Raw genomic sequence first — 16,623 nt, forward strand, 5'->3', positions numbered from 1 at the left:
TGATAAATTCAACCTAAGCTAAAGAAGAAAAGAAATAGTGCTAGCCTCTTATGCAAAATCCTTATAATTTGGTAAGTAAAGAAAGGCCACCTTAATATAATGTTAATGCACTAAATATATTCTCTAGAAAGTGCCAAGTACACCAAGAGAAATAAAGAACTCTCACCATCAAAGATACATAACCTGGATTCTGAAATTACTTTTTTTCGAATATTGGTAAATTATTTTACACAAAGAAAGGAAACTAAATCTCTTCACAGAATCTTTATTCAGTACAAACTTATATGATTCACTTTTCTCCACTCTTCTTCCTCCTTTCTACCACCTCCCCAACCATGGACAGGAGAGGAAGAAGAAATCTTCACATTAGAAATATTTATCTTGTTCTAGCCACTGATACACTATTTCTAGTGTAACAAATCCATTCCTGAGTTTTAATGTCCTCTACACCTCTCACTTCCACCATCTCACCAAAAATCTGCTTTTTATCATGAACACTGATCTTCATTTATGCGATCAGCGTTCCTTCAAACGCAATAACTGAGATTCTTCTAAGCCTTCCAGCCCATCACCCACCAAACTTCCACTGATCCTCATGTTCTACAGAGTCTAAGACCTCTTAAGTATATTTCAGATCTTATTTGTGATTTCTATTCCCACTGCCTTGGTACAAGACCCCACACTAAAATGGGCAGTGCAGCTTCTGAAGACCCGCTGTCATGGAGTGAGTTTATTCTCCATGTTACTTCAAGGGAAATCTTACTAAAATGATATTTGGTCACCATTACTTTTCCTTTAATGACTTCCTAGGAAGTAGAAATGTGATTTTCAAACTTTTATGTTGAAGAAGATGATGAGTTAGCACACTTGGAGTGACAGCAAACTGTGTTTTAACATGTATCTCAGAGGATTCTAATATAGGTGTTTGGGAAACACAGTCTGCTTCAGATGGAAAGGTACAGCATGTGAATAAGAGCACTTGAAATTATTCACAATTTTATTTAACTTGACGTACTTGAGATGACCTGAAGACATACCTAGTTCCACAAATGTTCCCCCTCACTCACTCCATCATTATGTGTTACTAACCCTGTTTCCCCTCAACCCCAACCTTCAGTTTCATCAGACCTCTACCACAAAGAAAACCACTGTTTCTGTTCTTATGGATTTTTGTAGAGTTCCTCCATGGACTACCCAAGCCTACTCACTAGGAGTTGCTTATCCTCTTTCTTCTTAAACTTCCAATGCCTTTTTCCTCAACCTCATTCTTAGATGATGACTTTGCTATCTATTTCACCGAAAAAGCAGAAGCACCCCATATCTACCAGTCAACTTACATCTGAGTCCATATCCTCAGTTTTTCTTCATGATTCTGATTGACTTGCCCATTGCCCTGGCATCCCCGTGCTCGGGATACCATCATCTGTGTTCTAGATAACTATCCCTTGTTGCTGATTCAAGGATATTATTCCAACAGTTCTCTCTCTAGCGTTATTGATGTTTTCGTATGAATGGATCATATCAATTAGAAAAAGAAAAACAAACCAAAACTAAAACAAACCAAAAATCTATCTGATCCCTCATCCCATTCCATTCCATTTTTCTTTTCTTATTTATCGCAAAATTCCCAAGCTGATTACACTTTTTTCTCCGGTTTAACTTTATCTCATGAACCTCTTCCAAGAAGTCTCATGCTCATTTCTCGTCACTGAAACTTCTCTTATGTATGTCAACAGTGATCTTTCTGTTACTAAACCCCATAGAAATTTCAAGTCCTTATCACACTTTCTCCTCTGCCCCTCCTATCTGAAATGCATATCTGTACTGCTCTCTGTCCTCCCTTGGTTTGTTTGTATGTCCAACTGTTTCTACCATACCTGCAAGTGAATGCTTGTTGTTATAGTTGTTAATTTGCCATATCCAAAACCAGTCTATTATCTCCTTCCACAAGCATCAACTTGTCTATGCTGCACTCTTTTTCATCCTAGGAAATGGTATCACCATGTTTTTTCCAGGTACAAATTCCAGAAACCTTTAGATTACCCTTTAGCTCTTCTCACACATTACCTCTCTCAGCAAATGCGATACTTCAAAAATAATTTGAGAATCAGTTATTTCTTTGTACCAGCATTGCCACCATGCTGATCCAAACTACCATCATCACATACACTTCTCTAATGTTATATTATTAATATAGAATCCAGAATGAGCCTTTTAAAAATGTAAGGTAGGTAACTGTCATTTCTCTTAATTATCTCATATTGAATTTCTTAGTGCCGTACACTTTTAATTAACCACTTTCACACCCTAATTTCTTGAAAAGAAGATTCATCGTCCCTTACACTTCATGACAATACACACACTCTGCTTGCAATACAGTGATAATGGTAATACTCTCTATTAAACATCTCTCAAATATAAAGCATATTACCAGTTATATATATTTTTGACTAGTGTCCCAGTTTATTCATGGATAAAGTCTGGATGATAAAATGATCCTTTGCTCAATGTTTTGTGCACCCAAATTTGTTTCATATTAACAATTAGGTTACTTACCTTCTTTCCATATCTACAAGTACCTTACATTGGTAATGAGTTGAATAAAGCTGTAAGTATACCCCTTCCAGAGAAAAAGTTTCTGAGCCTTCTTCTGTGTGTTTCCCAAAAAGGTTTAAATACCTAAAGTTACAAGCATGCCCACCCCAATATGGTGATTCTGCATCCAAGGAGACAGGGCTAAGGAATAAAATTGGGAAAAATATATGCATAAGCATTATTCCAAAAACATAATGTAAGTAAGGATCCTTTCTATTTTTTTTTAAGATTTTATTTATTTATTTGAGAGAGAGAAGAGTGAGAGGGAGAACCAGACTCCCCGTGGAGCATGATGTAGGGCTTAATCCCAGGACTCTTGGATTATGACCTGAGCTGAAGGAAGACACTTAATGGACTGAGCCATCCAGGCACCCCAGTAAGGATGCTTTATAAAGAACTCATTTATGCATGTTTGTGAGTGTGCTGTGCATGTATGTGTGGTGTCTGTGCTGTGCAGTATATGTGTTTGTGTATGTTGATAGGACCTAAAAAGAAGGGTCAAAAATATCCCTATTGCCTAATTAATGACCAGTCAATGTCTTCCTTATGCCCCTTATCAATTTGAGACTGAACCGTTTTTTTTTTAATTTCTAGCTATTATTTCTTTTCATATTGTTCCAAAGCTGCTTATAAAATTTAATAATTAGATAGGAAGTTACAGTTGACAGTTTAATTTGTTTTAATGAGGACAGTAACATTCCTGTTTACACAAAAAGAAACACTTTGCTGTGACAAAACCACATTATGCTGTCTTCTCAGATACCTACTTAAATATATGTAGTATATTTAGTATAAATGGTATATTTAATATTTAATATTGATTTACAAAAAAAATCACTGATAGAAAGCTAGGAAGAGCAGAAGGAAGGAGAGAAGAAGGAAGGAAGAGAGGGAAGGGAAGAGTGAAGCAGGAGGGAGGAATGGAAGAAAGGAAGGAAGGAAAGAAAGAACAACAGAACTGCTCAACTTATAACCAAACACTTCAAACAGGATCCATTTTCTCTCTTTTTTTAACAAGCTCTTTATAACTAAGCAGATATTGATACAATTCCTTCTGTGCCACTGGACATCTTTATTACACTTTACATTTAATATGATTAAATACCCCTTTGAGGTGTGGTGATACTACACCGGAAATATGAAAAATGTCTTCCCTCAGAGGGCTTCCTGTTTGTACACAGAGCTACTTTTCTCATCACAGCATTCTGCAGGCTTCTCATTCCCTGCTGGCTCGCTCTCTCTCTCCCCCCCCCTTTATCTGTACCCCTTCTTTCTTTTCTCCTTCTAGCAAGGACATTTTTTTTAAGATTTTATTTATTTATTTGACAGAAAGAGCACAAGTAGCAGAGAGGCAGGCAGAGAGGAGGAAGCAGGCTTCCTGCTGAGCAGAGAGCCCGATGCGGGGCTCCATCCCAGGACCCTGGGATCATGACCTGAGCCGAAGGCAGACACTTAACCGACTGAGCCACCCAGGCGCCCCTAGCATGGACATTTTATCTGTCATGTCTGTAATGGATAAAGTCAGAGGATGTTATTGACAGGGGCACTATAGTCGTCCTTCAAAGCGAATGGCAAAGGGGTGATCCTGTGAATTCTATTGTATGCCTGTCTTTCTGGAAGTTGTCTACTTTCTGCAGCAATCTCTGGTGAAACCCTGGGATACACAAGTTCGACCTTCTCTTCCCTCTTCTCTCCATTTTTGTGTTTCATAGGAAATGTTTCTATTCTCTCTAAGTGATCAGGCAAGTCCTGATTAATGCCACTTCTATATTAGTATAATTGCTTCCACAATTAAAAGAATATGACAGGCCCTTCCTTGCTAGTTTGTTGTGACATCTGTAGGTATGTATATATACTTATAGATGAGAATTGAGGGGATAACAAAAAAATAAAATCCAAAAAGAAACAGTGTGACTTAAGGCACTTTTATACTTAGAAATTATATATATATCCTTCTGTTGAATTTTAGTACATGTGCACGCCCAACACATGGTTTGCCATATTTATCCAGTGCCTACTCCCTAAAATTCAGGCATTTATATAAGATGCATTAACTCAATTCCCTAAGTACATTACCGCTAGTCACTAAAATATCTGCAAATCTGAAAGTGTTAATGCATCTTTGAAAAGTGCAATATTCCTGAAGAGTATTTGGTGACTTACTGGAATCTGGGTCAGTTTAAATGTGAAGAAAAGCTCACCTCAGCAGGGCCACATTCAATAACATATACAAACACATCCCTAGCTTCTATTGTGAGGTACAAAATACTAAAAATGTGAAATCTTATAAATATCTAGAGGAAAAAGCCAAGGGGGGAGGTGGATCATGTGGTTTTGTACAGACACGAGCCTTGAAATCCAAAAATACTTTTGGAAGCTCGTGGAGAAATTAACATTAAAGACTACGTAGAAACATGACTGGGTTCAAGTTCCACCAGTTCTACTTCTCTCTGTACAAACTTGGACGGGGTTTTGTCTCTCCAAATCTAAACTTTCATGGCTATAACATGAGACATAATATTTGACCCTTAGGTGATTTAGAAAGATTAATTTTTAAAATGAATACAGATGAAGTGCACAAACACACTGTATGGAAAATATTAAGTATTTGATAAAAGGCAGCCTTTATTAATGCTGTTCAACTATTAATATCTGGTATGAAGAAACGACTTCGTACTAAAAATATAAAGAACCTAGGGGAAATGATTCCTTATCCAGTCAACCAGACCACCATAGAACTCTTGCCTAGCACTTAAAAGAAACTGTTACTTGCTCATAAAATCTATGTGTTTTCTACTTCATATTTTAGCTACAGTTTCAAAAGTACTGATCAGTTAGTACATGCTTTTTTTTTTTTTTTTTCAGGAAAGAGGCAGTGAGAAAAGGTGATTTTTAACTTGTTACTTTAATAAAAAGAGGCAATTGTGAAATAAGCAAAATGACATTCTTAGCAGTTACTCAGCTCGTACTAGTTTAGCTAAAAACAGTCAATTCTATGTAATTGATCTCATGGAGGTACTGGTAAAAAAGATAACTGTTGTAAATTCACTGAAGGTATCTGCAGAAATCAAAGCTGGCAATAATTTTAATTCCATCAAAATGCATCTCAACTCGATCCCCTTGTGGATGTGTAATTGTTTGATGTGACTGAAACACATACACAGTTTTAGTTGAACATTGTAGCAGCTAACACATATGCCATATTCTCAGACACAATGTAAAACAATTTTCTTATGATGAACACATTTAATCTTTGTAAAAGCCCTATGAAGGAAATCCTATTATTGGCCCCTTTCACGAGCGAGAAAACTGGGGCAACAGAGTTTAAGTAGTTTACCCAAATTTACATAGCAACTAAAGGAGAGTTGGAATTTGAACCCTGGTATCTAGCTCCACCTGGTATCTAGCACCTTGCTGCTATTATCAGGAGACTATGCAAAACAATAAAAAATAATGTGTGTTGGGGCAAGATCTGGGTTATTTTGTTGTTCCCCAAGACTGTATTTCTTTTTTTTTTTCAAGACTGTATTTCTTAATATAACATTTTTACTGATTTAAAATATAAATACAGCAATACAGTTCTTTGTCAGAAAGAAAAATGAATCTGTACTACAATTTGGCTTCGTTGATTTTCCTACTTGGACATCTGTGGCCATGTCTCAATATTGAAAATGATTCCAGAACCCTCATCTTTAAAAATCTTTTTTTCTATTTAAGAACCTTCTGAGCGTTTGAGTTTAAGCATCCAAGCCTATCTTATTATTAGAATCATCTCAAACTCAGAAAGCACTAGATGGGAGGAAAGAATTTGAGAGCCAAGTATTCAATGCACTCTACATTTTAAAAATATATATCGTGACGGTTGGTAACACTGAATAGTTTCTGAAAGGACAAGAGAATGAGGCCAGGGAACCTTCCTTTCCATGGTGGTGTTAACCATTTCCCTCATAACTTTGTCTCATGCCTCTATGAGGCTGAGCCATTCTGAGCCCGTGAAGAAGTTCTGGTTGCACTTTCTCATTGATTTTAAAACACTGTGTAAGTGTAACTACTCATTCTCACAGCATTAGCACGTTATTGTTAATTATGATATTTGAAACTTTATGATTTCTAGTTGTATTTATTCCATGTAAATACTAATATATGATCATGAATTTACAAAATTTTCTTAGTGTATTTTATACAGTTGAGGAACTTCGAACAGACAATTGTAGTTTTATATCTAGTATAAGATCTTAAACCATAGCTTCTTACTTAAGTTTCCTCTGGATTTTACAGAGATGCTGATTCTTACAGAAGAAATTATATATTTTATGGTTATTATCTATATGACAATTTTGGAAGGCTATGTTGGTAGAGATTTTAACAAAAAGGTAATAAAGGAGAAGCATAGCATAAATTAAAAAAAATTAGCAGGCAAAAAGAACTACAGTATTAATATTTGCCAGTCTTACTTTTAATAACCTAATATAAATATGAATGATAAATTAATAATAATGAAGGTATTACATGTTCTTTTAAAATTTCTGGCATATATAGACAGAAGCCACTTTGAAACCTGTTAAAAATTATTATAATGCGTACAACTAATAAATGCAGACTGAAACTAAACTTGTGTATCTCTATTAAAATTCTATCAATAAGTCTTGAATAATACATTTATTAGAATTCATGTTATAATGTAACTAGTAATTTACTGCATACAATGTCATAAATGACAAAAGACGAGCCCTTCGAAATCATTCTGTATATGTCATTAGCAATTCACGTCACATTCTTACCTATACAAAATATCTCAAACCACTTAGCTTTCTAAAGAGAACCCAGTTCAAGTTATTAATATCTTTATTTAAATGCAGATTTTGACTTTTCCCTGGGGACTAGTAAAGCTTCTTCTATAATGCTGCAAAGAGAAAGGCGAATTTTCATTCATATAGTATCCATAAAAGAAACAGATCTGGCTCTTTATCTCCTATGGATACATAGACTCTCTACATTTCCTAAGTTTTCCATTAACAAGCATTTTCATATACAGTTGTCTTAATAAAAGTTATAAAAATCCTTAACTCTTTAATCTCGACGAGCATATACCAATCACAACTTTTAACGTCCATCAAATCTCAAAAAAGCAAAATTAAATTACCATGTATTTAGCTTTACTTAACATCACCCTTTAAGAAAATTGACTATGACAATCTATTCAATATATTAATATAAACCAAGGCTCAGGTAACCTATGGATATTTTTATGATCATGACCAAATTCAGTAAAACCTCAAGTTTGCATCCATCTCTCATTTTGGCTTATCCACCTGCATGGGCAAACCATAGTATGACTCGGGGAACACAGCTCCAGGGCACACAGAACATAAAATAGTCACCAGTGAAAAAGATGGCTCTTATTTCTCTGAGTTCATACAGATGTCAGCTGTTTTGAAGACACGATTTCAACAGATAAAATGAGAAAACCACAGAAAAACTGAGAGAGTCACTTCTACCAACGGATGTACTATTTACGAAACTATATACAATAGGCTGAACCGTAGCTAAGAGTATCATTTATATTAAGCATCCAATAAATATTTGCTGAATTGAAATTTTGAAATGTATATATAGTCAATATTTGGTTATAAGGGCCTTTACTAGTCATAGAAGAAAATATTAAGTAAAAATCATAAAAATTATAGTATAAAATATACCAAAACATGCACATATGAATAATGGTTTCTGAGTAGGATTAAAATGTATCCTAAACTTAGGCTTAGTATACAGAAAATTTACTTTAATAAAATTATTTAGATGACTGGAGTTGAAATGGAAATGGGATGGAAATTTCTTGACTCATTACTGTGCATCTCTGAATCAACATGTGATTCTTAGACGGGTAGTTACCAGAGTGAACGAATCCTCTATCTTTTTTATCCAGAGGTGAAATTCTAGAGTTCTTAATAGTTTGTCCCTATAGTTCCTATTCTCAGTACTAATGAATTCTGAGGCAGAGCAGAGGAAGTCTACCTAGAGTCTCCTGGAATGAATTTCACTGCCATCCCAGAGAATAATTGAAACTGTGTCTACATCTACAATTTTTTCCTCTGGATAAATATCATCCTGAAACAACACTATGTCACAACAGATAGGTGGAAAATATAGCCTATCAAGTTAGGTGATGTGTGAAGACTCCGAGACTGGTAGAAAAGATGAATTCCATAAAATTTCTAAGGAAAAGAGACTGCTGCGTATAACAAGATGCTTTTTCATTATACAAGTGTTATATGCTTATAGCGTAAAAAAAAACGCATTTGTTGTTGGTTGTGGAGACTATCTAGATACAAGATTAGCAAATATCTGCCAGTTTTGCTAAAAGAGACCATATGTATAAAGCACACTTGTTGGCACATAGTAGATGCGCAGAATATGTTAATCACCTTCTTACACCCCTGCTGTCACTGTGACTTGAAAATAGGTTTGCAGAAAATATGTTTCCTTATAAGGGCTTTTTATCATGATATTTTGCTACATTCTATTCAATTCCTAAACAATAAGTTTTAAAACTTCTATATTCTCATAGATGCCTAAATTCATCCATCCTGAGATGAACCATTTGGAGCCAGCAGACTATTTTTTGCAGGTTTCCAATTTTTCCTGCATGATTATATTCCTTTTCTCCCCTTGCCTTCTCCCCTCCTCCCTTTCACTTGTATATTCTTACCTGTGTCTTCCTATATCCACACAAGGTAGATGAAAGAGAACACAAGAAGCGCATATTTGATATGAGCTCTGCTTAGTAATGTGCCCTCGAACCGGTCTTCTGTCAGGAAGAGAAAAATTCTCAGGTCACCACTGAAGTCCTAACAGCCGCATGCCCAGAGAGGGAGCTTTAAGGCTCAGTTAGTCACAATGAACTGTAAACATTTGTTCAACGTGAATATTACGAGAAAGCATTAGCACCAGATGGTCTTCCATTCTTTTCTCTGTCTCTCTCAATGCAAGTGCCTCAGTTCCTCTCCAGTTCTCTTCCCCGTCTGACTGAGCCTGGTCTCCTGACTCCTCCCTTGTCCTTTATCTTTTACTCTCTTTGAGTTAACTCTTCAAGTAGTCTGCCCTTGTAGGTTTAATGTTGTTTTTGTTTGTTTGTTTTATTGTTTTGCTTTTGTTTTTCCATCTCAGCTCTACAGCCTTCACTGTGTCCCTCATTTGCTGAGAACTGGGTTGTCTTTCTTTAGAAATATTCTCAAAAAAATGTTTAAGACAAATGCCCTAGCATGTTACTGTGGCCTCACTTTCAACACTCACATACCATCATGAAGCCATTAAACTGGTCTTTGCTCAAGTATTCTTGATGCCCCAGGGAATTTGTTTGTGTCCGTCCACTGCCAGGTATACATACAAAATAATATCACTATATGACCTGAAATCTCCTTCCTCAACAGGAGAGTTGCATTTTTTTTTTTTAAATCAGTAAAACACCATGGCATTAATATGACACAAATTTTTAGGCTTTGTTATAGATAGATAAAACACTACTTTATTATAAAAAGAATTGTCAATAGAATTACTGTTACATGCATTCAGTGAGATGCTCCAACCTTGTTGTTCTATTTGATGATCTGCAATCCTAATTAGTTATAACTATATTAAACTATTACCAGATCAAGTAAAAACATTATCATAAATATTTTTTAAATGAAATAAGTATACCTTTTTAATAGAGGAGATAGGTTACATTTCTAATATTTTTAAAAGACTGCAATAACAACATCTCTGTTGCATTCAACATATTAGATTAGATTAGAGTCAATCCAATCCAATGGATATGGATTCAATGTATAGTATTTCTGATACGTCAATGCCTTTGAAGCCCAGCAAATAGGCTGGGTGGCATTCAATATGTCACCTACTTATAAGCTATTTGGCTTGGACAACTTACTCTCTGAACCTGTTTTCTCAACTATAAAACTAAATGATAACAATACCTAATTAAGAGGATTAGTGTGAGAAGTAAATGAGATCATAACACTCAAGCACTTCACAGTATGTATTTCATAATTGTCAATGATGTGACTAGTTAGGATTATGATCTGATTTATGGGAATTTATGCATGTGGTTTGATGCTTACCTAAATTATCTGAAACTTGAGATGGATTGTGGGCAAGTTGCAGACATCAAAAAAGAGCTATCTAGCAGACATCCTGAGTTTGGATTATCTCTACTGGTACTGGCTATAAGGCGTTTAGAAAACTGCTTTATCTCTCTGTGCCTTGGTTCCCTCATTTGAAAAGCAGGGATAATACCAATATGCATCTGAGGCTATTTGTGAAGACTAAAAGAATTACCATGTAAAACATTTATTACAGCACCTGGCATATAAGTTTTTTATAAAAGTTGATTATTAATACAAATCTAATGCAAACTATACAAGAATCACTTTCCTCCAGACAAATATATGTATATATGTGTATGTGTGTATGTATACATACATATATATTTATACATACATATTTATATAATTAGCATAAAAAGATAAAATGACCAAAAATATCATACTCTATCCATCATCTTACATTATAAAAATATGACTTATTTTACATAAACTCATAATTCTTTTTAGCATGGCCTATCATGACTATGAAACTATAAAGGGGTTATTATGAGAAACTATTTATTGTCAGTTAAAACATCTGGTTTGTGAAAACAATTTAAAGAGCATAACACAACATTGAATTATTCAAAGTTAAATGTGGATCCAATTACAAATGTCTGTCTTTGAAAATGTAGTCAACAACTATAATCTATCTCCTCCTACTCTCTGCCTTAAATTAAGCAAAATCCAAAATCTCTACTCCTTTCAAGAGCCGAAAGCTATCCAGAGCGAAAGTCATTGACAAGGACACTTCAGGAAATACTGAAAAATTCAGAGAAACACACACACACGCACACACACACACGCAAGCACGCACGCAAAATGAAACACAAATAAAAAGTTCATAAATGAATCAACTCCCTGTATAAACCAAGATCTATAAACTCTATTGATGTAAACTTTTCATCCACTTGCAGATAGTAGGGGGAGATTATTAGACTGGGATGCTCTCAGCTTCAAGCAACGGTAACAAAGCCTCGAACTGTGGCCTCAGCAAAAAAAACGCATCAGTATCTCACAGAACAGGATGGCTGGTGGTAAGAAGACGAATGACAGAGCAGCAGCTCAACAATGTCTGCAAGGGCCAATCCCTTTCTACTTTTCTCTCTGCCATTTTCGGCAGTTGGTCTTTTGACCCAATGTTTGTCATTTCAGTCTCCCAATATAGCTACTGCAGCTCCACGAATAACATCTGAAAGCGGCCCCAGCCACTGCTGCCCATTCCTACTAGCCTTCTCCTCTTTCCTTACTGATCAGAAGTGGGTCACCTTACATTGCCTAAGTACAGCAAGACTAAGAAGTTACGTGTCTGACAAAATGAAATCAAATTTTCATGATAGGCTTATACAAATCATGATTTAGGACATAATTCTTGGTATGTTGCTACCCCAAACAGAGTCATGCTCTGAAAGCAAGGAAGAAAGTTACCAGTGAGATGGATATTGGTTGGCAACTCCAAGCATGTACAATAAGCAGCTATTTCAACAATAGCAGTAGTAGCATTTGCATTACTGTCACATGATTTATTTCCCTCTTGTTTTTCTTCCACTTTGATCTCTTCAAATACTCGGTTAATTCTGAGAATTTTCCAACACTCTTAGGCAAAAAATTAATCTTATGACAAAGTCAACCTCAATATCCAACCTGCACTGCAGAGGTGAACAATATGAAATAATCTTGAAGTATAATTTTATGATGTTAACAGAATAAATGGTTCTGTTATTTATTTATCTTCTGGCTCCCTCACTTCCCCTAGCTATTGGTACCTTTCCACACCTACTAAGCTCCATTGTGTTTCACTCTAAAACACATGGACACAGCAGAGAGTTTCTGCTATAAAGAAGAATGTCAACCAGATGACTGAAGATAGAAAAACTGTTCTTTATGACTCGTGTTCTAAAGAGTCTATTTGGAAAATGGTAATCCATCTGAAATGTTCCAAAGAGAGATGTGTAGTTACATCTGAATGCTTGCCCTCAAACATTTTTAATGTTTGCTTGAAAGTAATTATGAGCCTCTGATTAAAGAACACACTCAAAACTATGCTATACTGTCACTTTCTGACTTATTTATGTCTTTCAGAAAACAAGTATATACCCCATAGGAATTATAGACTCAACATATTATGGCCGGAAAAGGAGACAGCTGTGCCAGTATCTTTATTTAAAAGGACAACTAAGGGGGGCGCCTGGGTGGCACGATGGGTTAAGGCCCCTGCCTTCGGCTCAGGTCATGATCTCAGGGGTCCTGGGATCGAGCCCCACATCGGGCTGTCTGCTCTGCAGGGAGCCTGCTTCCTCCTCTCTCTCTCTCTCTCTGTCTGCCTCTCTGGCTACTTGTGATCTCTGTCTGTCAAATAAATAAAATCTTAAAAAAAAAAAAAAAAAAAAGGACAACTAAGGTAGGCAGACCAAAAGTCCAATTTATCATTACCATAACTTTGTCACTATAACAATCTCGTGAAAAGTGAAGAAAGTGAAAAGAGCCTGTTACGCCACCTCCAACATAAGAAAACTATCATCACCGGCACTTACGTAATGTTCATGCATATATACCAAAGGAAGGAAAAACTCATTTTATTAAAAAAATTCATTCAAAAATTGAACAAACATATGGTCCAGCAATTCCACTTCTGGGTATATACCTGAAGGAAATGACTCTCTGGGAGAGAGATCTGCCCTCTCAGGTTCATTCCAGCATTATTCACAATAGCCAAGACGTGGAGCCTAAGTGTCTACTGACTGATGAATGGATAAGGAAAATGTGATAAATATTCACCTGTGAATAGATAGTTTGTTTCCATGCCTTAAAAATAAATATATATACAATGGACTATTATTCAGCTACTATAAAGTAAGAAAATCCTGCTATTTGTGACAAAATATATGGATGTTGAGGGCATTGTATGCTAAGTAAAAACTGTCAGAAAAAGACAACTAATCCATGGTCTCACTCATATGTGGAATCTAAAAAAGTCAAACTCAAAAAACAGAATGTAGATTAGAGGTTGTCGGGGGCTAGGGAGTGGGGGAAATGAGCAGATGTTGATCGAAGTGTACAAACTTCCAGTTGTAAGATGAGTAAGTTCTGAGGATCGGATGTATAGTATTGTAATTATAATGAACAACACTATATGGTAAACTTGAATGTAACTAAGAGGGTAGATCTTAAATGTTCTCACACACACACACACACAATGGAAACCTTTTTGGGGTAATCATTATATTTAAATTTATATTTATATATAAAATCACTGGATTATACACCTTAAACTTACACAAGGCCATCTGTCAATTATATCTCAATAAAGATGGAAAATTACTTTTCTAAAAGTACTTTGGTATCTACATTTCTAACAGGAAAGGGCATTACAGTAAGTTATTCTTACGGTATTCTCCTTATAAAGTACCCTAAATTACAACGAAACAGAAAATTCTAGAAGAGTCTATCTCTGGCCAGTATTTGGTGACATACAATTTAAATAGGTTTATGATTAAAATACAATTATTCCCCAGTTTTCTTGCGAATGATACTGAGAAACTCTCATGTAGACACCTCTATAGCATAGTTACTCATTGCCAGGAAACTTTATAGGACACTAATATGCATGTACGGTGAGAGAGCACTAGCACCGCATTGTAGGAAAAGTGTGATCTGAATTCAGACATGGATTTGGATTCAAATTCTACCCATGGGAATGTCACGTAACTCCTCTGAGACTTTTTTCCCTTAACCGTAAAACAACAATAATTATGTGAATACTTCATTCACTTGTAAAAATCAAGTAGAATAAAACATGTCCTAGTGCTTTGTAAGATGAGAGGAACGCTAACTATGTTTGTTACGCATTGAATAAAGGAGGTACAGACATACACATGTACCCTTTAAAGTTCTGTTCTGGCATTAAAAAGTAAAATGTACCTGCAATTTGGATTATTTATGTGTTCACAAAATCAATTTTAAAACACTGATATCTGTCACTTTTTTATCCCATTCTGCAAGAAAGTGAAGTAGAAAGGTGGATGATAAATTCTAAGATGTTCAGCTCTGACAGTTAAATAGTATTCTTGGAAATTTGAAGTATAGCTTGGGGAAAATTCAAAACTACTTTTGTTTTCTGTTTCTTTAAAAAAAATAAAATATTGTACCATGGAAACAAGTCTAACATTTATGGAATAACCTTGTCAAGGCTAATTCTCCACATAATTGCTTTATGTACGAGTCACTCTAAAATTCACTTTTAAAGGCTTATTCTTGATGTTTATAATTATTCTTATGCAATAATGATGTATTTTGAGAATATGAACTATTAGATTTACAAAATAATATGCTAGATGATTTAAACTAAATTTCTTCATTTGGGAAACATTTCCTGTGTATATACTATGTACATATATTAGCCAATGAGTTCTGAATTCATATTTAACAATAGTAAGACATGGTCTTTGCACTCAGGAGTTCCTATATTCAAGGGACAAATGGGGAAAGGAACAGTGTGTGAATGAATATGTGTGTATATATTACATGTATATGCATATGAATATAAGTATGTATTTGTTATATGTGTGTGCACATAAATAGATATCAACCTCACAACCTTGCTGGCTAGAAGTTTATGTCAATCAAATAAGGCTGGCACTGGCATCATGTGTGTGTGGCTCCTAATAAACCACTGGTTTATTATTATTATTATTATTATTATTATTAGCTAGTAGTGGAATTTCAGAAGTGGTCTAAAAAGTGCATACATGCCACTAACTGCACATTATTAAAAAAAATTCTGGGGGCACCTGTGTGGCTCAGTGGGTTGGTGCCTCTGCCTTCGGCTCAGGTCATGATCCCAGGAACCTGGGATCAAGCGCTGTGTCAGGCTCTCTGCTCAGCGGGGAGCCTGCTTCCCTTCCTCTCTCTCTCTGCCTGCCTCTCTGCCTACTTGAGATCTCTGTCTGTCAAATAAATAAATAAAATCTTTAAAAAAAATTCTGTGGAAGCATTAATGGTATACATATACATAAAAATTTTTTCATAAGTTATGAGTTTAAAAATTGATTAAACTTAATTTTCCTGATATATGTATTTTTTAAAAGATTTTATTTTTTTAAGTAATCTCTATACTCAGAATGGGGCTCAAACTTACAATGCTAAGATCAAAGGTCTCATGCTCTACTGACTTAGCCAGCCAGGTGCCTGTGATATATATATTTTTAAAAGGAACACTGAACATATTATCATATTTTTAATTGTACTATATCCTGTTAACACTAAATATTCACATTTGCAAGGCTTTTCACAGTTTTTCCTTTGTCTTGCCAAGATGCAGTGCCAGAGATTTCCTTTGTAAATCAAACTGGACTGTCGATGTTCAGAAAATAATTTTAGGCTTTCAATATATGAGCTAAGTATATGATCAACATAACTTTATAAACTACAGTTTACCAAGGTATACTTGTGACACGCAATAATTGCTGAAAGCATTGTCTAATTATGCACACATTTGGTTTTATATTATCCAGGAAAAAAAGGAATAATTTCCATTTATGTAGAAAGGTACAGTTTATAGTTTTTGAGTTACTAAAAATACATATGCGTCTCTCTCTAAATTTCCTTCTTATGGATTTTTCATTTTTAAAGAAACTGTACCTGTAAAGGTAATACAGCCTGCATATTTATAGTATCGATAAGGTAACATGTTTTTCCATCCTTTGCCAAACTTACTTGGTCAGTACTCATGACTTAAACTGTTTAGGAACGTATATAAAGGGTGCCTGGGTGGCTCAATGGGTTAAGCCTCTGCCTTCTGCTTCATGATCTCAGGGTCCTGGGACCGAGCCCCACATTGGGCTCTCTGCTCAGCTGGGAACCTGCTACCCCACTCTCTCTGCCTGCC

General features: G+C 35.4%; 1 protein-coding gene across 5 annotated transcripts in view; it reads right to left on the reverse strand.

Annotated features, from left to right (window-relative positions):
* PCDH9 (protocadherin 9) overlaps positions 1 to 16,623 on the reverse strand; it is an 895,458-nt gene that overhangs the window by 159,040 nt on the left and 719,795 nt on the right. The gene's annotated exons all lie outside the window — the stretch shown is intronic.

The sequence above is a fragment of the Neovison vison genome, chromosome 5 (genome assembly GCF_020171115.1).
Source record: "Neovison vison isolate M4711 chromosome 5, ASM_NN_V1, whole genome shotgun sequence".
Taxonomy (NCBI): Eukaryota; Metazoa; Chordata; class Mammalia; order Carnivora; family Mustelidae; genus Neogale; species Neogale vison.